This window comes from Tachypleus tridentatus, chromosome 2 (genome assembly GCF_004210375.1).
Source record: "Tachypleus tridentatus isolate NWPU-2018 chromosome 2, ASM421037v1, whole genome shotgun sequence".
Taxonomy (NCBI): domain Eukaryota; kingdom Metazoa; phylum Arthropoda; class Merostomata; order Xiphosura; family Limulidae; genus Tachypleus; species Tachypleus tridentatus.
This window is the reverse complement of record NC_134826.1, coordinates 106,558,569-106,583,585: the sequence shown is the minus strand read 5'-3', so window position 1 is coordinate 106,583,585 and position 25,017 is coordinate 106,558,569. Positions and strand designations below refer to the sequence as shown.

The window sequence follows — 25,017 nt, the reverse complement described above, 5'->3', positions numbered from 1 at the left end:
CCTTAAGTGGCTTAGCAGTAAGTCTGTGGGCTTATGACTTAAAAATCAAATTTTGATATATTTGGTGGGCACAGTGTAAATAGCCCAAGAAATAATTTAGTATATGATATGTACAAAAAATTAAAAACTTGTATCATTTTGTGCTTCGTATTCCATACTTTATCTCAGTAAATAATGTTATTAGCTACTACACCAGTTATATGTTAGCCTCATTTTAAAAGAATTCCATGGATTATATTGAACTTTAATCCATTCACGATGGGCTCAGTATAACATACATGAGTTAATCTACACATTTCTGCATGTTAAGTATCTGCACTATCACTTTTGATACAGCATGTCTATCATCCCAGAATTTGGTAGACTTTTGTTAAAGACAACAAGATTGTATTATATAAAAAATCAGATGTTTTAACGAAATATTTTTACTAAAGATTAGTTTGTGAAAATATCAAGTATGTTTCGTAAATAGTCTCCATGCAAAGTGATTTCCTGCTGTGATTAAAAACTTTTTAATTCCAAAAATCTCAAATATTATTTGCATAGTCCCTGAAACCTCCTAAATACATTTCAAACATTATTCTCCATACTTTGTGTGGGGTCTGTCACTTAACTAATCTCACAATCATAAAGAGATTGGGGGGAGTAAATATAAATTATGCTTTTTTTTATGGTAGAATGACTACATATTATAACTCAAAAATACAAATGTTTAGTCTAAATAGTTTTAAGTCTCATAATGCTATGTATGAACACATATATTTATTATTTTTCATTGTATTGACCTTCCAGTCATGCAATGCAAGTGCACTCAGGTCACATGTATCCAGTAATATAAAATTAACCCTTCATCTTCTTAAAGTTTCATAGTTTTACTAACATATGAAATGGTTTAACTTTTATTAAAGTGGTGTATTTCATCTTACTTTATCCTTCACTGATAATGTGTTTACTTTAAACAAATGCTTAATGCTTCACAACTTGAAAATGAAACTGGCTGTGAACAGCATTCATCATTTGCATTCCAGTTTCTGTCTTTTTTTTGGCAATTGCAGTCATGTTCAGGGACTTGTGTAAGAGTATTGTGGTGTCTGCTTCTGCCTTTCTTAATGCTAACTTTAGAGTAAAGGGCAACAAAGGTCATTTTGACCTTCGTGGTAATTTTCATAGTCAGTTGGACAAATTTGTATCTGTTAGTTCTCTGTTGTCAGGGGCTTAAAGTGCTGAATAAAAATATAAAAAGCTAGAATTCTGATGAAAAGACAACTGGGACACTTAGGCATCCTGAAGGGACCTTTTGGGTTTTTGGGACAATCCAAATTTCAGGATTGTAATAGCCAATCCAAAATATATGGCCATCTTATTGCTGGTACTTCTATATGGTTATGAGTTATGTCATAATTTTTAATACTGCAATGAAAAGTAGTACTAACTAGTTAGCACCGTGTGCTACCTGTGCTGGATGATTGTGTTAAATAGTGAGTTAATTGAAGTCATAAAGTAAATCATTTCATGTAAGAAAATTGCAAGGAGAATCATATTATTGTTTCAGAGAAGGAAGTGTACTGGCATAATTCCTGACCACATTCAGCCTTATACTGCTTTTAAAAAATTACCAAGAATCTGTTTTACTGCTGTAAAGAGTGAATACAGCTGCTGCTGCTTTAATAGTAGTTAATGGGACCACTTGTACATATTTTTGCTGTTCTACACAAATTTGTACAGTCCACACACTAGAACAACAAAAATGTGTTCTAGCTGCTAATAGTTTCTGTTGGTGCACTCATGTATGTTCCAGTTTTGTGTCAAAAATTAAAAGGTTGTAATGTCATTATTTATGTTTATTATGGCAACGCCTGATGATGATTTGTTAAATTTCATCCTTTAAAAAAAATGACTTGTAAAATGTAATTTAACAAAATGTTACAGCTGCATTTTGTAAAAAATAATTTAAAATACTTTTGCTGATAAAATTCTGGAAGTGATTAATCCTTATTGAAAAAAAAAATTACCTGGAGCACTGCCACATCATTATAGTTGATGTATTTTTCATTCTCTTAGTTTTATCCTTGTTCATTTAATAAGTTGATAAGTGTCTGCAAATCACAAACTACAAATGTCTATGGGAGACAAAAGATGGTTCTAAAATTATACTGTAAGAAACCTCTGGTTTGGACTTTGAAATAAACAGTTTGAGAATTATAAAAAAAAGTTATTTTTATGTATGTTTGGGCTTGTGGTTTAATGATTTGCCATTTTTTTTTATTTCTGTGCAGTTGCAAATGTGTTCTAGTATAAATTCAATAAGCAAAGAATTAGACTTTCAGCACAAGGAATCATATTACTGTATAATGCACCTGAGCTGTTCATTCAACTACTTCCTCTGATGCTGGTTACTATTACTTTGAGTGACTTTCTTTTGCATGTTGTATACTGGTTAAGACACCAAACTAAGAATAATTTTGCAACTTTTCATTTTTATTTATGTTCTGTAAAATGTTTGATCATTTGCAACCTTTTTATTCAAGTAGATATATCGTAGAGACTTAATAAATTTAATCATTTTTCGAAACTTTAATCTTTTTCTGCATACTTTGTAATTAATGCAAAAGACTATAATAATTTTAATTGTGGTAGAAGTTAACTCTATTTAGATTACTGATTATAAAAACTATTTCAAGATTGTAATTATCAGATTAAAATAAAGAATTAACACAAATGTTAGCTAAATAAGTAAGAGAACTTATTTTAATTAACAGGAATGGTTACTGTCCCAACTCTTTGATAACGACTAAGATCTCAAAAGTATTTTAAAATAATAATTACTTTAACTAGAAATGTATATTGTAGTTGAACTTAATAACACTACTGCTAAATAATAAGTAATTTTAATGTTAGCTTTATCTACAGTTTAGTTTATAAACAGATAACATAATTTTATGATAAGTCTGCAAATTTTTGATGGATAGATAACAACGTTAATAGAAAATTGAGACTAATATTAGAATAACCTTAATATGGTTATAGGTAATTAAGAGATGAATGAAGTATACAGGGTGTGATAGATACTATAGTTGAGTTGTTTGAGAACTGAGGGTTTGATACCAATTTTCAAGAGGATCAGAAAGATGCAGCACTTTTCATATACAGAGCTTGGGGTAAAGATTTATATTACTTATTGGGGCAATAGGTGTAGGTTCAGTTAGCATTTAAAATATAAGTTCTGATAGATTACCTGCTTGAATAAGGAAGGAGATAGTCAAGTGGTATACATAGTGATGGATTTTGTTTTCTTTCCATTGTACTGATGAAATTGTTTCTAGTGGAGAGAACAGGAAGACTAGAACCAGAATTTGCTTGCCATGTGCTAAAGTACAGGATATTATAGAGTGTATTGTTAATTCAGCTGTTGGTACCAAAGAGCTTTGTGTTTGTAGTGCAAGTGATGTCAAAAATTGTTAATTAGGAGAGATTCATAAATAACGCTTTCATAGATTTAGTTATGTGCCTTAGGTAAGTGCTTCTGACACAATTACATACCTCCATTGCTCTCTAACATGCAATATTTTGCTCCTCACTAGCTTTAAAACTCACTCCTAGTATGCAACAATCCTTTATCAATAGGTGTGCAAAATATTTTCTTATTACAGCTGACTCCATCTTTGCAGTTGAACCCAAGCTTCTCTTCTCAATTTGGCATGACAATGTTAAAGTCTTGTGCTTGATTTCAGTGTTTTTATTTTTTGTCTTCTTAATTGCATGTTAAAAATATTCACTTACTGAGTTGGATATTTGGTTATCAATTCTATTTCTCACTCAGTTACAGGTAGTCATTCAATATTTATGGATTCACAATTTAATGTTGTGTTTACAGTGACTGATGGTACCACCATCAACACTTGTATTGACAGCTGCAAATGCAGCATTATTGATGGAGGAAGTGTCTGTGACAACTTCTTAAGATATATCTTTTTTCTTGCTGATCTACAAGGAATTCTACCTGATGCAGACTTGGACATTCTTTTTCCCCTTTCTTCACTGTTCAGGCATGTTCTCTTAGCCTGTTGAAGTACCTAGACTATCATCACAATTTTAGATTTGATATCACAATAATGTGTTTTTGGTCGCCTGTGTCATTTGATCTCCCCTTCCTTACTAACAGCAGCATCTGGCTCTCAGTTTTGTCTTCATCTCGTAACCTGATAATGTAGCCCATGCTTGATGTTTTGAAGATCAATTGTGTACAAAGGTTAGTATGGTGTGTGCCCCCTACATACACACACTACAGAGACTTTTGCACTTGCATCTCATCATTCAGGAAACCTTTTGGGCCATTTGAGGTTTGTCAGAAGGACTCTCACTTCTTTACCTCCTGCCTTATCTCATTTCCTTCCTTCCCAAGATCCTGTTTCCCACTAGTGTCACACAGAAGCAGTTCAAGACCTTCTTAACATGGGTGCCCTTGATCATGTTTCACCTGTACTTCCAGGATTCTAGTCCCAGCTTTTTGTTGCCCACAGCTAGACCAGGTATTGGTGTCCTGTTTTTGATCTATTCCATCTGAATCGTTTCCTTGATGCACCTCAATTCTCCAGGGTTGTGGATGACAAGATTCAAAGTGTTCAGCACTCATATTCACATTTTTGTTGCCTAAATTTTAAATTATTTTATAGATTTTGTTCATGAGATTATGTTTATCAACTTTGAGCTCTTTTTTTGGGCTGACATTGGCACCCTAAACTTTCTTTCAGTTAGTCTTGTTATTTCGCCCAATTCCTGTATTTTCACAGGTTCAATTTCCCTTTCTATATGAAAAATTGTTTTTTTTTTGTGATTTCATCCTTTGCATTGTTTTCCTCACACATCTAAAGTCTTTTCAGACAAGTCATGTTAATGGGTTGGTTTATCAAAGTGGAGAAGCCTGTTTTCTACCCTTCTCAACACCTTTTTTGTTTGCGGGTGTTTTTTAACTTGTATCAGAGTTGAGTTTAGCCTTCTCTTTGTCTGTGATCCATGGATTTTTTAATTCTTTGGCACTATCACCCTTTCAATATCACTGGAGTACTACAAGTTCAATGGCACCTCACCAGGGACCATCTGGATTTACAGATATCCTTTTCTGCTTTACTTCATTCCAACTTTCTTTGGTGGTTAGACATGAACAACATGACATTGGGAGTACCTTTTTCTATTCTCTTTCTGGATATCTTTTTTTCAAATATGCCTCATTGGAAGGAAGGGGTGCCTGCTGCAATAAACAGGAGATTTCAACCATTGGTGTTAGGAGGAGTTAGGCCTTCACATCATTGTTTTGGAATTCTTTGCTGCTTATCCAGTGATAGCTCATTTTCTGACATCTCTGTAGGGCAAGACAGTTATGATTCTTTCCAACAACTCAACAGTTGTTTCATACATCACCAGTCAAGGGGGCTTTTGATCCCAGTCTTTATGTTCCCCCATTAGATCTCCTCTTCTAGCCTCTCAGTCATCAAATTTGTTTGCTGATTTGTCATTTATCATTTGTCCATCCTGACAAGATTTAACAGTGGTCTCTTAATTCCAGATATTTTGGGGATGTTTACCAATTATTTGAATGCTAAGCTTCCTCTAGTTTGGTTCCCAGTTCCATATAATTTGGCTTTGACTATGAATGCTTTTAGCCACAGTTGGAAGGGCCTTTTCTATTATCCAACCTGGGATTGTGTTATCTTTCCTCGGTGGGCCATACTTTTTCAGAATAGACGATCTGCCCTTGTTTCTTTTGGGCTTCATATCCAGGTGCAGTTGGATGAATTGGGTCTGTCTTTGGATAACATTGCTGTATCCATTGGTCAGCCCATTCCACTGTGGCTTTTTACGGTCCCCCAGTGTCACCTGTCTTTAAGTCATCTGAGAAAAGCAGACACTCCTGATAGGAAATACTGTCTGTTATTTGCTGAACATCTTTTGAACCATTCTTTCACTCCTATTTATACAGATGGTTCAAAATCAGGTGACTGTGTAGGCTCTGCCATGGTTTGTTGCAGTTCAGTAGCTACATGCAGAATCCCCTCTACAGCTTCTATATTCACTGCTGAACTGTATGCCATTTATCTTGCCCTGGATCACATAGAAGCTAAGCAGTATTCAAACTGCACTATTTATACTGACTCGCTTAGTTCTCTACTGGCCCTGGAATCGCTTCACGTTAGTTCACACCTTGTTCTTGCTGATATTTAAAACCGATTGGCTTAATTATCTTTAACATCTACTTCTATCCAGCTTTCCTGGATACCGGGCCATGTTGGTATTCGTGGTAACGAGCTTACTGATGCCACAGCAAAATTTATCTGCTCTGGCACTATTACTGCTGTGCCTGTTCCATAAATGTACTATAGTCCTGTATTCAATGCTCGGCTCCATGCCAGTTGGCAGTCGACGTGGAATGAGCAACGTTACAACAAATAAAACCCTATATTGGACTTTGGCCATCTTGCTTTCGTAAGGATCGGAAAGAGGAAGTTGTTCTAACTAGACTATGCATTGGTCACAGTTTAACTCATCATTTTCTTTTATCTGGAACTGATGCATCATTGTATAGTCTGTGTGATACTCAGGTCACAGTAAACTACATTTTACTTTCTTGCCATCTTTAGACTCTCAACAACAGTGCCATTTTCACCATATTCTGTCCAAAGGTTTGTCCATAATGTTAGACAGTGTTATTGGAAATGGTGACACTGTCCACCTTGGAAATGATTTTAGTTCTTTAAAGGCCATCAGTCTTTTTTAAGTTTTTTAATTTATACATTAGATCTTTTTTTAATGAGATTCACTTTTAAGAATTGCAGTCCATCTAGTTTGATTTGAAATTAGAAAATGGCTGGAAAGGCCAACTTCAGGTGACTAATGCTGCAGTTCGAACTACCTGTTAGTCATCCTGGTGAGTTATTATTAAAATTTTGCACGAGTCTTTTAAAATTTTTATTACTTTTTGAAAATGGCCATAATGCCAAATAACGTGGAACCAGGACTGGAAAGGCCAACTTCAAGTGACTGACAGTGGTTTTTGTACTTAACCTGTTAGTCTTCCTGGCGAGTTTAGATAATTACAATTATGCTACAAAAAGTCCTCTACTACTTATATTACTGTAGTTTTTCTCTTAATGCTCTAGACTAGATGTAAACATAGGTTTTATGCTTTTTTTATTTACTTTGTTTTATTTTACCTTAAATTCCTTTTATGAATTTCTTAATTTTACTTTAATTTTAAATATTTACTGGATGTTTGGCACAGATAGCCTAGCTGCTTTGTGCCATAAAACACCAAATCAACCAACCAACTTTTCTTTTATACATACCCTCCCATCTGTGTAGTTTCTGTCATTTATTTCACTCTGTGTCAGGTCTTTCTTGTGGCTCCTTTCTGGCCAGCTCAACCATGGTTTCTATCCCTGTCCATTCTCCAGAAACAACCTCCATTACTTTCCCGCTCTCTTGGTCCCTCTTCTGGTAACCTTACTTAGGGGTGCTTCATTCCTGAATTCTGGCTTCATGTTGGCTTTGTCTTATCCCTTGTGAATGATCTACTTTTTTAAAGAGAGGTTAATGACCACCCATTTCACTTTCCTTGATGATGTGTTTCTCTGAGCGTCAAACTTATTTCTTTCCCATCCTTCTTCCCATGGAGAAAGGTGTCCTTATCACTTATCAACTCCTAGCCACTGAAGTGGTGGATCATAGCAGAATCCTCCTGAATGTGCACAGTTTCACTTATTTGAGAATAGGTCAGTTACATTATGCCTGTGTTGAAGATGTAATTATCCTTCTGCTGCATTTATGTTGTTGTTTTTTTGTATTCCCCCAGTCTGCACTGGATTTGCCTGTCTGTTTTGGAATATTCCTCTTCAGCTAGAAATCCTCCCTCCTACTGCCACTTGAAAGTTAAGTCCTGGTTGATTGGTTTGGGTAATAGCTGGACCAGCAAACATAAATCCTCACATGTGAGTGGGCTGGGAGCTTCTTTCAACTGTAGCCTGGATGTCATATCTCCAATGCTGATTGTTATTCCACTTATCTGATGTTGTCCAGATATTATATTCCAGGGGTTTGTTTTTGCATGTTGTGCTGAATTTGCAAACATGATGGTTTAGGCTCTCAGAAAGGATTCTTTTCTTTCCTTCTGGTTTCTAGACTTGAAGTGAATGGTTTTTGACCCTCTTTTTGTCTTAGACCAGCTAAATTTCTTCTGGTATTACTGGTCTGGACTGGAGTTGAGCTGTTGCTTATGGTTTCATATGCCCTGTTCTTTTAACACATATTCCTCTTCATTAGCAATTTAGAATTACTTTGTTCTATCCTTTAATCGTGAAACCACACCTGTAGTATCTACATGAGGTGAAAAGTATACCTGGATCAGATGTGGTGTGTTTCCTCTTCGTAGAGAAGACACACTTCATGGTTACTTTTAATATGATACTTATCTAGGTAATTTACATTGATGCCTCCATCTGCTTAACATGATATTCTAACTGTAACTGTGAGTGAAGGTAAATAATCATGTTGGAAGTTAATATTTTCTTACACTGAAAATATATTTATTACCTCTGCTCTCACTTCCAACCTGTCTTTCCCTCTTCTAGTGTCTTTCTTTATATCTAATCTGGAGTGAAGATTGGGTTCAAGTACATAAAGTCAGCTGTGATAGGAAGGTTTGTCACACTCCTACTGGTAGAGAATTAATTGTATGCTATTGTGCATGCCTATATGTAACTGAATTATGTGGTATACATGTAGAATTAGGTATAAGTTTCAAGGCTAATGGTAAGATAAGTATCGAATGGAAATGTGCATTTTATAGTGTATGAAAGTATTAACCTTAAGGCCTTTGCATGTTCTTATTCATATAAATGACATTGGTCAGGGAGTAACTGTTAATCTAATCAAGATTGCTGAAGATAAAACCCTTGGATGTTTCTAACTGTTTTGAAGATGATGAGGTTCCACAAAATGACTTTGATCAAGTGGTAAGTTGGAAAAAAAGTGTGTTGAGTACATACTATTGAAAAAGATTCCAAAAGAGTACTTTTCTTATCCTGAGCTATCTTGATCTTGATTTGCCCTTTAAGCATCGCTAAAAAAACTTGGTTAACAGCACATCAGTCTTTAATGCCCATTCATTTTTGCACCATTTTAGAATATTTACTAATTATGTGACTACCCTCCACCAATCATACTGTGCCATCTATAGTAGTGCAGCTAGCTCCATCTATTATTCTAGCACATTCGTCACTTTATTGGTATTCTACTGAATATGTATTTAACTCATTTTCAGTGTGGCGACAAAATTTTGTTTGGGCTTGATCACAAATTTATATCAGTTTCAACTTTAAATTTTGATTTCTATTGTATCTACTCATTTGTTTTAGAAATATTTTTGTTTCCTGAGTTCTAATCTATTAGAGATTTATTATGGAAGAGGATAAAATTCTTATGTAACTAGACAATAGTTTTGACACAAGTCCCAAGTCTCAGGATTGAAGAAGTATGCTGGGGAAGCATAGGTTTTAGTTTGCTGGAGTTCATCTCTTATATTTGGACAATGATTTCTTCTTTTTTGAGCTATGATTTTCTGAAAAGAAAGATATGACAACTGTGTCAAAATTTACTTTTACAGCACTTTCCACCTGTTACCTTGCCTCCATGTAATATGTTGGGTTAGGTATAGTTCTTTTTCCCAGGAAATCTGTGGTAGGTATTTCATTGTGCACTGACTTCTGAATCATCCCATCCTTATGTTTTCCATCTTTCCTAGCTCTTTACCTAGTTGTTTTTATCAGGTTTTGTCCATTTCAATTTTTTCTATGTTGGGCTGCCCTACCAAACAGCTTCTTTTTTCCTGCTTCCAGAAAGCCTTTTCCTCCTTGGGTTTTCTCTTTTTTTCCATTATTTTTGTCTTGTTCATCCACCTTATTTCTTTGTTCTGTGGTATTGGGATCTCACTATTTTCCTTCATGTTCTGTCCAGTTCTCCCTTTGAACCCATTGCAATGTGTTCCTTGTATCACATTTCATTTAAGACCTGTTTCCTTCTTGTCCTGGCATGCAGTCATCATCATTCATATATTTATGCATTTAATGTTTCCTACATCCTTTAACATTTCTATAATGTTATCCTCTGTCAGGATTGGGTTTTTCTTCCCAGGAAATTGGCTATCCTTTTCTTTTCCTACCTGTGCTCCTATTCTGATGTGGATTAATTACTTTGTTGTTCAGTTCATTCCATACTATATTATGTGGCTCATCCTTTCCTGGTTCTTGCTTCCCTCTGTTTGTTTTGTGGAATTCTTCTGTTTCCCATGATCTGTAACTTGGTTGGGTTTGTCAACTTGTACAACTGACATATTCTGACTTGTCCATGGAAGGTTACTACTCAAAACTGCCATCCTTTGGAAGATATATTCAAGCTGGTATGTAGACAACTCCCAATGCAGTTCCACATTATTTTTAAGACCTAGCCGTGTCATTCTTGGGCCGGTATCATCATCCTTCTGTAGTGATTCTGCATATGTCTGTTTCTCCTTTCAGTAGAGTAAACTGACATTATTATTTTCAATCTTTCATTGATGTGCATTGTACTTCAGGTATTATATTTGCACTAATTCTGTACTTCTATAATGCTCACTGTTAAGATGGGGTTTTTCTGTAAGAACACTGGCCACTTATTGTGTGTTTGTGTATATATATTATATCACTTTTTCATATGTAAAGGACCATTGCTCACAGCATGAGTAAAGCAAATGAGGATATTTGCCCATTCATATTGGCCTGTGATTCTCACAGTAGTGGGTATTTCTGCTTTGCAAATTAGGGAATTGCAGACACCTATTGCACTATTTCTAGAATGTATTCTCCTTCCCCTTTTTCTTCTAAAGGAGCATGGAAGATTGTCACTTCCAGTTTCCAGTCATTGAAGTGGTGGACCATGGAGGTTTCCTCCCGAGTGTGGTTTGTACAATAAACTAAATCACACTTTGTAGCCTATTTGCATCCACTCTGTGAGAAGAAAATTATTGTCATTTTACTAATTGATTATGCAGTAACATAATGATCTGAATCCAAAGTGCTTTCCCCAGATGTTTTTGTCTGGGCTGACTGGACTTGTTAATTATAAAAATTTTTTGTGAGTTACTTTGCCTAGATGAACTGAACTTGGCATATGCAGTAATATTTCAAGGAGCTTTCTCTGGATGTAATTGCCCAAGCAGACTGCACTTGGTTTAGTACTGTATATCCAAGGTGCTTTCTCCTTGGTTTTATTCAGGTGGACCACACTTTTTTATTGTAAAAACTTGTGTGAGGTATTTCCACTGAATTATTTTCTGGATAGACAGCAGCTAATGTATTCCAGTGTGTCCCAAGACTACCCTTGGCATATAATTATTTGGACCTGTTGATTACACACTAGAAATGCAGTTTTTGTCCATGCTGTGCCATTTCACATCATAGTTATACAGCACTTCTCTAGAGAACAGTGCTGTGCATTTTCTTGAAACTATAGCGCCTGTGTATTACATTCTGCCCTATATTTGTTACTGAGTGTAAAGCATACCTGTTCCAGAAATAGTGCTATACCCTACAGGTATGGCTTCTTTTCCTATTATAGCACATCAGTTTTTTCAGGATAGTTGCTCTTTACTTGATTGAATACTGTCGAACCTTCACTAGTTCTTTTAGCTTTTGAATGTAGAATTCTAGTTTTAGTTGGAAGTTTACATTTTCTTAGGCTGAAAATGTATTTCTGGTAGGTGCTTACCTCCACTTCCTACTGTCTCTCTTCGCTGATAACTGGTGTTTCTATTTTGAACCTGCCAGTTCTCAAAAGTGAAGACTGTACTAGAAACATAAAGGTAGTCACATGAACAGCACATTCTGAAATTGTGTGGAAATGAAGAGGTGTAAAAGCCTGGTTTATTATGAGCAATAAAATTTTTGATATTATTCATTACCTCCTCTCACCTAAATAGCTATTCTCATTCAGTGCTTTCCTTTATATTTATGAAAAAAATTTCCATACATCACAAACCTTGAAGCTCTTTCCCATCTTTGAATTGACTAGTTCAAATGCATCTCACCTGCAAATCATCATGTAACAACACTCCACCAGTAAGAGTGCTACAAACTTTCTTAACGTACATGTTTAATTCTGCCAAATTATCAGTTCTAGTTTGTCAGTACTCATGTAATTTTTAGTTGATGCTCTTTTCAAATGTTTATTTTTATTTGTTTCTGTAATTTTGTATTAATTTCTATCAAGAAGTTTACTCTTTATTATACAATAGTGATATTTGTAACTTGTTGAGTTACTCCGAAGTAAAATTATTTTATATTTCTTCTGGGTTACAGAAATTATTTATTCGTCACAACCTTTTGTTACTTTCTGCCAACACATTTCTGTTTGGTTATTCATTTTGATTTATGAATTCCACATTATCATTTTGGAGGTTAAATGTTCTTTTGGTACATATACTCAGGTTTCAGATAGCTGTATTCTGCGGGAAAATTTTTCAGATTTATTTTGTCAGTAAATTGAATATCTAAGGATCTGATCTTCATTGAGCCTCATCTCAAATTTAGGGGCCCACACATTTTGACACAAGGTTTGCTGACTTTGGAAAAATAAGATGCTGTTATGTTTTTTGTATAATTTTATTTTTAACATTATCATGTGCAGTTATTGAGTTTCTATAACAAAAGTTTCATTGGATTGGTCGGTACTTGTATTCATGGTCAGGTTAGCAATTTTTAGTCCAAGATGTATCTTTTTTTATATATATATTATTCGATTAGGCTTAGAATGGGCTTTGTTAATTGAGGATTGCATGTTATTCGTCTTACTGGCATATCAATCATTAGTTTAACTACATTGTTTTTCTTCCTTATATTGTGTTTTGTACATATATTATAGTTACTATGCATTTATTCAATTTTATACAATCACACATATTTTGTTTTTGTAATTATTTATCTTTTATCATTCTTACTATAAATTTGGTTTGTGTGGAACCCTTGAACCAGTGTCCACATAAACTTCTCCCAGTGTTATACATACTTACTGTCAGGTTAAGATTTGTATTTTAATGCTTAGTGATATACTTTGTTCTGTACCATTCAGTTAAGCTTCAAAAGGGATTTTTATTTTCAGTTTTACTTCTTGGTTAACCCTTTTGTTACAGGCTCAGTATAATATACACGAATTTATCTACACATTTGCACACATTAAGTATTTGCACTGTAACCTTTGATATGATGTGTATCTTCAAAAAATTTTGTATGCTTTTAACAAATATTAGAAGTATTTTGTATATAAAAAATCAGATTTTGTAATCAAATACTTTTACTAAAGTTTGTTTGTGAAAATAATTTTTTTTCTTTCAAGTTTAATGCAAAGTGATTTCACGTTATGATTAAAAACATTTTTTTCATTCCAAAAATCTTGGATATTATTTGCATAGTCTTTAGAATCTCCTAAATACATTTCAAATATTTGTTTTCAGTAATACTATATTCTGTGTTATTTTCTATACTCTAACTGTGTGGAATCTGTCACTTGACCAAAATTGCAAGCATCATAAAAATTACGATACAAATATAAATTATGCTTTTTTGTGTGCTAGAATAACTACATATTATAATACAGAAATACAAGTGTTTAGTTTAAGTACCTTAAGTCTCATAATGTTACACATGAACATATGTATTATTTTTCATTATATCATTTTTCTAGCCATGCCAAGTCAACATTACATAATTAGCATTGATGTGGTGCAGTGCATTCAGGTCAGATTCCCAATAATATAAAACTGACCTGTCTCAGCTGTGTTTCAGTGGACTAGTATTTTGTAATATTTATTCACATTTCAGTTTTTATACCTTATATATGTATATAGAGTACTACTATTTAGAAATAAATTATTAAATGTATTTTTCCTAAAACATAGAACAATAAATGAAGCAAAGAATTATCTTTTCTAGCTATGACATTTGAACTCTGTTGCTGCTGGATATAGGTTGCTAAGCCTTTTTAAATTTTTCACATGGAAGATATCAAATAACAATATTTTCTAGGTTATATATATATATAGTTGAATAACCAAAAAAATCATAAGTAACTATGCTGATACTATAGAATTACACTAGAATTTATTAAACTTAGTAGGAGTATTTAGATTTTAAAAAAATTGAAACTTCAAGCAAACTAAAAACACAACCTACCTCCTTGAAAACTTGGATCGAAATAACATAGTAGCTTATTCAAAGATTAAAGTGGCTGAGAAAACCATTGTGGAGACATTCTAAGTTGTTGATTGGTTAATCGCATGTCACATGTTGTGGTAAGAGTATACAAGGAATCATTTCAAAAAATGGCAAGAATTGAACAAGACCATGATATTTGATTCAGTACATAAGCCACATCTCAGCAAAATGAAAAGATACAATGTTCTTATTTTATATTCTGTCTTGTTAATATCAGACATTTGAGTTCCTAATTTGTGTGAAATTATCAACTTAATATTTTGACATCACAAACGTTTTAAACAGTGCTGCATACAACATACCTTGGCCCGGCATGGCTAAGCGTGTTAAGGTGTGCGACTCGTAATCTGAGGGTCGCTGGTTTGCATCCCAGTCGTGCCAAACATGCTCGCCCTCCCAGCCGTGGGGCGTTATAATATGATGGCCAATCCCACTATTCATTGGTAAAAGAGTAGCCCAAGAGTTGGCAGTGGGTGGTGATGACTAGCTGCCTTCCCTTTAGTCTTACACTGCTAAATTAGGGACGGCTATCACAGATAGCCCTCGAGTAGTTTGTGTGAAATTCCAAAACAAGCAAACAATACAACATACCATGTGACTAAAATTTATATTTAAATGTGTTCTTTTAATATTTACTTACTTTTAAATTAAGAAATTAATTCATATGTAATATTAAAGTTTGAATTCTAATCTACAATATGATTTCAAACTTATTGACATGAATTCATAAAATAACAGTTCAATAAAATTTCAAATACAAGTTAACAAATGCAATGATATGGTCTTTGACCCGTGATCTTTAGAAAGGGAAAATTGATAATCAGTGTGTCTTGTTCATTTAAGTTTAACGAGTGGCTGTTATTTTTCATTTACTCTTGGTTCTATTTATGGGTTGAGGTATAATTAGGTTAAATATTTCCAACATATAACATCACACACAGATGTTTATTTCAGTGTATAATTTCTTAACATTTCCACTATATCGACTGTTTCTTTTGTGTCTTTCTTGTTTTTGGCATTATTTATGTTTGTGATGGACCCTGGGGTGCAGGGCTTACATTAACTGTTCTTAATATTGCATACTTTTTTCCTATAACAACTAAACCCATTTTCAGACCAGCCATATTTTGTCAGTTTTCCTCCATCTTATCATGGATTGCCTTCCAGACCTCAACTGCGGTATCTGCTAGACCTATCTCAATTTTTTTTAGGCATATTTCATGGTATATTCCCAGTCTTGTGACATTGTTTCATGAGGATTTTTTTGTCTTTGTTTTGAAAATAGGTACTTTTGCATTTTTCCCTATATAGGCTTTAATTCATTTTTGTCTGAGCTTACCATCAGGTAGATTTTCTTCCTGATTTTATTTCACTTGTATCTCTGTTAATACTATCCATTTTATCCCCTACTTAGTTTTTAATTTTCTTTTGCTCTATCAACTGGGCCCGGCATGGCCAAGCTAGTTAAGGCGTGCGACTCGTAATCTGAGGGTCGCTGGTTCGCATCCCTGTTGAGCCAAACATGCTCACCCTTTCAGCCGTGGGGGCGTTATAATATGACGGTCATCCCACTATTCTTTGGTAAAAGAGTAGCCCAAGAGTTGGCAGTGTGTGGTGATGACTAGCTGCCTTCTCTCTAGTCTTACACTGCAAAATTAGGGAATGGCTAGCACAGATAGCCCTCGAGTAGCTTCTTGCGAAATTCAAAAACAAACCAACAAACAAACAATATATCAACTGTCTTACAATTACTGTTTACATTCCACTTTCTTTCTTTGTTGTTCCACCTATATTTATGATTTTCATGGGATATCTCCTCCTCCTTTTCTCTGTATTAAGACATTTGCTAGCTTTGGTTCTTCCTCACCACATGTGGCTTATTTGCTTTAAGGATCTCACAGGGTGGTACATACTGTTTGGTTACTGTCCACTGCCAATGGAGGCTTACAATCAGTTGTTTTTCTCCAGTGTTTTTTTGTACATTTAATGTTAATTGGATATCTGTGATTCTATATTCAATTTCTGTTAGTTGCTCTTTTGTTTCATTTTGAGATACTATCATCTTTATTCATTTTCCATGTCTAGCACCTTCCAGTCCTTTCCCTATCTTACCTATGAGTTTATTTTTATCCATCTTGTATGCTTGATGCTTATTGGGGTTTGGGATTGATAAGTTCCACCTGAAGCAGTTATTGGGTATTCCCACTCTTAATATATAATCTTTGATCATAATTGAATAGGCTGTTTCTACATAACTGCAAATTCTCACTGTACATGTTCTTAACTTTGGTCTTTTCACTATTTTATTTGGTACCAGTTTTTTTGTCTTGACCTTTGGACTTCTTTCAGTTCCATATGTCTTGTAAGGCTGTCTGTGTTAATCTATCGTCCACATTTTGAGAGATTTTGCCTACATCGTTTGTTTAATGTCTAGTTTTGCATAGCTCCTTTCAAATTGGGGTAGTATTAATATACTTGTGTACTCGTTCCACAGTCAGCTTGGATAGTTTGACAAGTTCTTCCTGTTGCATACCTCTCATTATAGTCCATTTTTAAACACTCTTTCCATCAATACAATCCATTTTCTTCTTTAAATGCATTCAAAGGAGTTTTCTGTTATCCAAGCCTTTACTCTGGATTTTTCTCATAAATTTCAACCTTCCCTTTTTGCCTATGTGCAATACTAGTTAAACATTTCACTCACAACATTGGGGTTACTGCTTCCTCATGATTTTCTGAAGTTTTTGTTCCTTGATGTTCATCTTCAAAGATTGGGTGTGTGGTTAAATCAACAATAGGCCTCTGAACAGTGGTCTACAAGCATAAAATCTTATCCATTTCACACCTTCTGCCAGCTCATGGTGCTTTAATTCACTCTCCTCCTCATTTCCAGATTTGACTAATCATGTTTCATTTGACTTTTTGATGGTCTTGGTTTATATCACTCACCAAGGGGACACTCATTCTTGTTCACTTTGTTGTAAACATTGGATTTTCTTTTTTGAACCCACTCACTTTACGTACATCTTCTGGAAGGTCATGCTCCAGATAATTTGCCCTTGTTGATAACTGACTTTCCAGTCCCAACACACACTCTTCATCCTCTTAATTTTTGGTAGCTCAGCCTTCTGTGGGCCAGTTCTTCATGTAAAGGTTTTTATTCTTCTGTGGCTTCCCAGTTAGTTATACCTTTTGTTTTTGGTCTCTGGATCATCATCATTTCTTCATGACTGTCTTTAAGTTCATACAGGCTATCATTCAGTTTCAAACAATAGTTGTTTTTATTATTCCATCAGTCTTCTTCCCCAAAGTTTTGTTCATCCATATCTCTCCAGTTCAGATCTTTTGAATTGATGTTTTCTGTTTTTCACTGCTTTAGTTTTCTTGGCTGTTTCAGCTTGATTTTCTTTTTCTGGATCAATTTTATTAACCTTCATTTTAGTGACTCATGGTATTACATTTCTTTGACCTTTTCTTACCATCTTCCACATTTCTTCTTTATGTGATCCACATGACTTTCTCTGTCTAGTGTGTGCTGTGGGTTGTTTCATTGTTTTTAGTGATTCTTTCCTTTGAATTCATTTCCCATGATTTTCTTCCTTACTCTACTTCTTTGTGATTCTTTTGTGCTCTTCTTCCCTTACCTACAATATCAGGTTTACCACTTCCTCCACTTTTATGGATTACTTCTGTTCCCTGATGCTCATCTTCATAAGTGAGGTGTGTGGTTTGATCTTCCTAATTTTTTTTGTGGCTGTCAAACATCAGGACTACATCTTATACATTAATCTCTCATTCTCTGTTTTGGGTATCTGTTTCTTTCTTGTCAGGGTACTGTCATCCACCTGTTGCCATCCTTCATTCTTTTATGTACCTCTTATTTTTCGTGGGAATATCTCTTGTTTTCTTTCTTGATCTCAGTATCCAAATGGTATGGTTCCTGTCAAGGTATACTTAAACTGGTCAAATCTGCACTGCAAGACCACATCAACTTACATGTTATGATTTCCATGGACAACAAATGCACACTGTTGAGATACAGTATTTCACTGTATATTTATCCTTGCAATATGTTTGCTTGTCCCAAATTGTACTTATTCATTGACTATATAGCTAAACCAGAAGGGGAGAGCTGCCCATTCTTGTCATGCGTTGTATTGAATAAATAGATATGGTCTGCTTTTCAAAATAAGTTCCAATTGATTCTCCACCATGCTTTCTTAAGAGTCATTATCGATTTTCTGTTTTAAGCTTCTAGGGTGGTGACTGTGGAAGAATCCTCCTGAATGTATTAATGAAATACTAGTAATGTGTGTGTACGCATCTATATTTTTTTATATATATATACATTAGTTGAGAGTATAGCAGTATTGCTCTGCTAGTGTTGATAATGAGCTGTCAAAATTGCTGTTCACCTCTTTTATTGGGATCCCTCATCCTTTCTCCATATGGTTGTCAGTTCCTCATGGCTGGGTTTTAGCATTAGAGATGAACCAGTCAATGTAAGTTCTCACATATGCATTATTGATGTCTGTATTCTCTCACTCATTTATTCTCTTGTTACTTCATTCATGTTGGGTCTCAAATTGGAGGTACTTACAAATAAATATAGTTCTTCCCATTCTGCTATCCATTGATATTCTTATTATTCTGAGGATGTTACTGTGCTTAGGGCATTTTCTCTCATTTTAAACTTGAGTGTGATGGTTTGCATTACACAGAAATCTTTGTGATGTTGAATTTCCAGATTAGTCAATCAGTTTCTCATGTCGCTATCATATTTCCTGTTCATGGGTCAGGAGTATATAAGATTCTCTCTAAGTGATTAAGTGAAAATAGTATGATCCTCTTTCCTACTTCCATATGGAGGTTGGGACCAAATGGCTAGGTTTTAGATTGTATTTGGCTTATCAATGGTATGATCCTCATCATATACTTCTGTGGATGTTGGTTCCCAGCATTGTGGGTTTTGGATGTCAGAGTATGGTCTGTCATGTCCTAGCACTATACCTTGTGGAAAATCTTTTCATCATACCCACTTTTGTGTTTTCCAGAATTTTGATATCTTACAGTTTGGATGCCTTTCCTGCCTAGTTTTCATCCACATGGATCTAATTCTCCGTCTTCCCACCCATCTATATGAGATCTTTCCACAATCAATGAAAATATACATGATGCAGAAGTGGGGTAATTTTCCACATATGAGGTTCTACTCTTTGGATGCATCTTTCCCTTGCGTTGGTCCCTCCACCTTTTCAATGTGGTATTCTAGCTATTTGTGTGAAAGGAAGCAATGTACCGTATCAGAAGTTATAATTTTCTCATAATGAAAATGTATTTTCCACAGACAATCACCTCCCTCTCACCTCACACTTTTTCTCCCCACTGAAAAGTGATGTTTCCATTTTATGCCAAAACTCAGAGTGATATTTTGGGAGAATTGAATAGAGGGAGGATGCCCCATGCATCAAGAGATAGTGTTGCACTGTTATGGGTGGACGGTTGTTGCATGATAATTTGCATGTGATATGCATTTGAATCATTAAATTCAAAGGTGGGTGGGTGCTTCAAGGCTTGTGGCATGTGAAACAGATCTTTTGCACACAGATGGCAGTACTGAATGGGAATAGCAATTTAGTTGAATGGAGGTAAGTATTTATTGGAAATACATTTTTATTGTACGAAAATTATAGCTTTTAGTAAAGCTTAGAGGGCAAACCAAGGTCATGATAGTTTTGGATGGGAGGAGATAAATTTTCAGTGTAAGAAAATGTCACCTTTTTTTTATGCAAACCATCAAGTAACTTGACAGCCACAACTGATATAAAGTTGTAATGGAATAGCATCTATTAAAAACTAAATTTTGACATTTTTCTTAAGTATTATGATGCCACCAAATCCTGCATGCTTTGAATACTTTGTACAATTTACAATTTTGACTGCCTTTACAGACCTTTTGAAAATAGTTCAGAGGAGGGCCACTGGGATAAAGGTGAGGGTAGAAGGGTTATCTTATAGGGTTAAGAAATTTTTTTTTTCTCTTGAGAAGAGTAGGACGTGATGAAAGTAAAATTTCCAAGTTTATCCACAGGGTCAATAGAATAAAGGCCTGTAGTTTTTTTGTGTTGTATACTGAATACATTAGGAAAAGGGGACACAAATGTAAGATTTGGAAAATGGAAGCTGTATTCCAGTTAGAAGCTTTATTTTTCTAACATAGTGATTACCTTATTGTGTAACTTGCTTTAAACAGAAGTAAAAGCTAAAACTTTACAAGATTTTAAGAGGCAAAACCAATGATTTCCTGAAAAATAAATATGAGTTCAATTGTTATTTTCCTTTTGTTTGGATTAGGTATGCTGGAACATCACTGAAGGACTAAATGGTCCCGTGTTGTCCATATATCATATATTTTGGAGTTAGCTAGTAACAAAAAATAGGATGGCCTAGGTAGGCAAAATGAGCCTCATGTTATTTCTTGAAAATGAAATAGTAGGTGTAGCTGGCAGTGTGCAAAAAATGACTTTTAATCCACATTCATAGCAACTTTTTCATTTTGTTGAAAAAGTAATTAAAAGCAAGTCAACAAAAGATTTTTAAATGTTGGATTTATGTGAATAGTAATTGTTGTCAAGAGGTCCTGTAGAGCTAGGTGATTGACGATTATTTATGAATGTCACGTATATCAGTTAATGTGACATGATGTAATGGATTAATCAGCATTATTATTAAATCAATCTCATGAATATAATCATCTAATTGAAATCAGAGTTTCCAGTTAATTTCATTTTTGATTATTTCAGTTATCCAAATAATCAAAATATTGCTGTAATCAATTCTTATTATTAGTTTTAATTAAATCAGGGTTGCTCAACTTAAGCAACAAGGGCCATAGCTAAAAGAAATAACTAATCAATTGAAATTTTCCAGTTGTTACTATTTTTTATTGTTTTACAATTGCTAAGTGCAAGTTGTTTGACAAGTCAGTCATCTTGTTAAAGAAATAAAGCTGTTTGAACTGGAATTCGAACCATCTTTTCATGTTCTTCACCCTGTGTCCTCTCATTTTATTATCTTCAGAATTCAGCACAGTGAAATTAAAAAGTCTGTGTTTGTGTGTCTCAACTTATAACTGGTGCACTGCTAGACCAATTGTAATCAATCTTGGCATGTACTGTTAGGGCTTCTAGGATATTAATATCGAGGGTGAGGTTAAGACCTGATCACTTTGTGGCACTACCAAAGGCCTTATGTCTTCCCATTATGTTGAATGCATACATCAGCTGGTATATTTTCATTTTTAAAACTTTTTTCACTTTGAAATGTGTTAAAAAAAACAAAAAATTGCTTCTTTTGTTAAAGGAACAGTGGTGTTGCAGAGTAAAGAATGAAATTGAAGGAAGTTATTAATAACAGCTTGAAATATTTAATTACTCAGTAGTGTTTTAAAGAAGAGCTGAAATCGTGTTTTTATTTAGAGTTTTTACAAACTAAAATACCCATCAACTGACAGGGAATCCTTAAATTTAATTAAAACTGTAAATTTAATAACAGTCATATATTTCAAAGTAACAGCTTGAACAAAAACTTTATTTAAACATTTTTAAATTACAACATAGGTTATTTATAAACAACTTTTGCAGTTTGCTTTCCATCTACTGATAAATATATATTTTGAGGTAATCCCACCTTTGAAGACCTTACATCTCACTTGCCATGAAAAAAGCATAGTTGTTTAAGAAATAATCCAGCAACTTTCATACTTTAATCATGAATCCCTTTATAATATTCAGCATTATATAAAGTGACAATTTGACAAAATTGTTTAAGATTGACTTAATAGGAGTAACTAACCAGCAGGCTTTATAAAATAGAAATAGGGTTAAGTTCAATTTTGACCCCCCTTAGGATATTCCTCATAGCACTTAGTGTTTACATAAAAATTGTAGTTTAGACCAATTGGCTCAGAGGAGTTAAGGTGCAACAAACAAACATTTCATCTTTATATATGGTAATATATTTTCATAAAACTGGTGAATGCTCAGCAGGACACTATTAATTTGACATAGCTATTACAGGAATGATATTTGCTTAAAAGAGTAGAGAGAATGTTAATGGTCTTAAAGAAATTTGAGCATTAAAACTTGAACGTGTTTTCACTCAAAACAGATTGTGATGGCTTGAAACATTAAAAATGTTAAATTTTTATAAAATGTGTTTGTATTGTGAAATAAGTTTAAATGCAATGATTAGATGTAGAGTCACTAAATACAGTCTTTGAAATGCAGGGCTAGACTTTTGTTTTGTTGTTTTTGTGGTGGGTCGATTGTAAGTGTAAGGATCTACAGTGGTAAAATATAAAGCTTGATTCTCTATACTGGAGAAAGTGCAGATATACCATTGTGTAGCATTTTTCTAAAACAGAATTTTTTTTTATTTAGCTGATACCACTTCTGTGTTAAATATACACATTATTGCAATGATGTGATTTGTATGTACTGTTATTTTAGAATTACATTCAAACTTGTAATGGAAAGGTGCAGAGTTATATTTGAGGTTATTTGGAACGTAAAGAAAAATTTATGTATATTTTTGAATGTGTGTAACAGGTAAAAAAGAGTGGCTTATTTGGGCACAGAGATTACCAACTTTTTATTTTGCTCATCAAGCTATCAGTAGTCAGGCTTCTTTTCTGTTAGGTATATTGTGTTTCTTGAGTAAATCATACTTGATTCTCCTGAAAAAAAATACTTCTTTTAGAAAAGGATACTAGATTTAGCAGCTCTAACTAATTTGCTTGTGAAAAAACAACAAAATGAAATAAGCTATTCATCATAATGAGGCCATCTGATGTCCTCAGTGGGAACAAAATTATGCCATGTGACACAGGGGTCTCCAAACTGTGGCCCATGGGCAGCATTCAGCCCATGACTTCAGTTTATATGGCCCACCAACAGTTTATTAAAGTTCTATAATTTTTTTAAATTATAAAAAAAACAACAAAAAACATAATTGACCAAAAGCTTATCTAGTTGCAATACACCCTGCCAACAGTTCATGGAAGTAATAAAATGATATATTATCATTTTCATTTTTAATGATATAAAAATAAAACGTAATTGAACAAAACCAATCTAGGTGCGATACACTTTTTTATTTGCTGAAAAATGTCATATAACTTAGCATTATGTCATCTCAGTGTCCTGAAGCAGGGTGCTTCTTCTCACGCTTGTCCTGTTTACCTCAGTGTGTGTCAGTGAATGCTTGTGTTTACTTTGTTTAGGTCCATAGCTATTCCTAGTTATTGTGTCAGGACAAGAGTTGAAGAGAAAAGGTAACTCTGGATCTTGTGTTTTAAGAACAGGGGAGTGTGAACTACTTTGTTATTGAATCATGTAACAAAGCATTGTACTTAATATGCAATGAGACTATTGCTGTGCGAGAAGAATACAACATTTGTAAACATTACCAAACCAAACACTTATAAAATCTAATCTCAGTTCACGGAATGCTACATTTGGACAAATTCTAAACCTTGAAAAGTAACTTATCATCATGACAGTTTGTATTTAAGAGGAAGAAAGCCGAGAATAAAGCTGCAAGAAGAGCAAGTTTCTGAGTGGCACACCTGTTAGCCAAGCGAGGAAAACCATTTACCAAATGGTAAGCTAATTAATTTATGTATGATTAAAGCAGCCAGAAAAATGTGCCCAGAAAAAGTAGACTTTTTTGAGACTATTAGCCTTTTGATGAATACAGTTGCTTGTAGAGTTGAAGAAGCAATAGTGTGCCTCAGCTGAAAGACAAGGCCAAAGAGTTTGAGTGCTTTTCGATCATGCTTGACGAGTCAACAAATGTGTCCAACACCAAGTTGCTGTTGTTTATTCATGGAGTCAATATTAATTTTGAAGTGACTGAAGAATAAGCGTCTGTGCACATTATGCACGGAATAACCACAGGTGAGGACATTTTGAACAAAGTAAAAAAATCACTAACTCTGTACAACCTGGAATGGAAATGGCTGAAGTGCAAACAACAGATTACAGGAAAAATATGTGTGGTGCAGGAATAGGTTTAGTTGGACAAATTTACAAAGCAGTTGATGGTGTAGGTTGTTCCAAGCCGATGGTACTTTACTCCATTGTTTATCAGCAGTATCTGGATCTGTCATGTGTCATGGAACCTGTAGTTTCAACTTCATTCACTCTCTTGAACTCAACCATTGTCAATTCTGTGAATTTTTGGCAGAAATAGAAGCAATATATCTTGATTTGCCCTACCACACTTCATTTTGATGGCTTAGCTGTGGGAAGGTTTTGTCATGATTTTTTGTATTGAAATTTTCTTAAATGAAAAGAACTGCCCTTAACAGTTACTCACAAACAGTGAATGGCTTTGAAAATTAGATTTTTGTGTGGACTTGTCCATGTGCCAGAATGAATTTGATCTTAGATTACAAGACAAAACTGAGGTGAAAGAATTTTGGCAAAAACTAATTCTTTGTGAGTCCCAGTTGATGAGGAATTGCTTCACACACTCTTTCCATGTTGTGAAAAGTTCAAGCAAGAAGCAGGATCCCCATTTCCCCACAGGATATTTTTGCATAAAATATCCTTTATCACCTGAAACTACAGTTCAAGGAGTGTTTATCTGATCTTGATACAAGTACAGCAGAAATAAGGATCTTCCAAAACTTATTTTATTGTGTTATTGATGAATTGCC

At 34.3% G+C, this 25,017-nt stretch overlaps 1 protein-coding gene across 7 annotated transcripts in view; it reads left to right on the top strand.

Annotated features, from left to right (window-relative positions):
- LOC143244784 (uncharacterized) overlaps positions 1-25,017 on the top strand; it is a 129,358-nt gene that overhangs the window by 446 nt on the left and 103,895 nt on the right. The window lies entirely within an intron of this gene.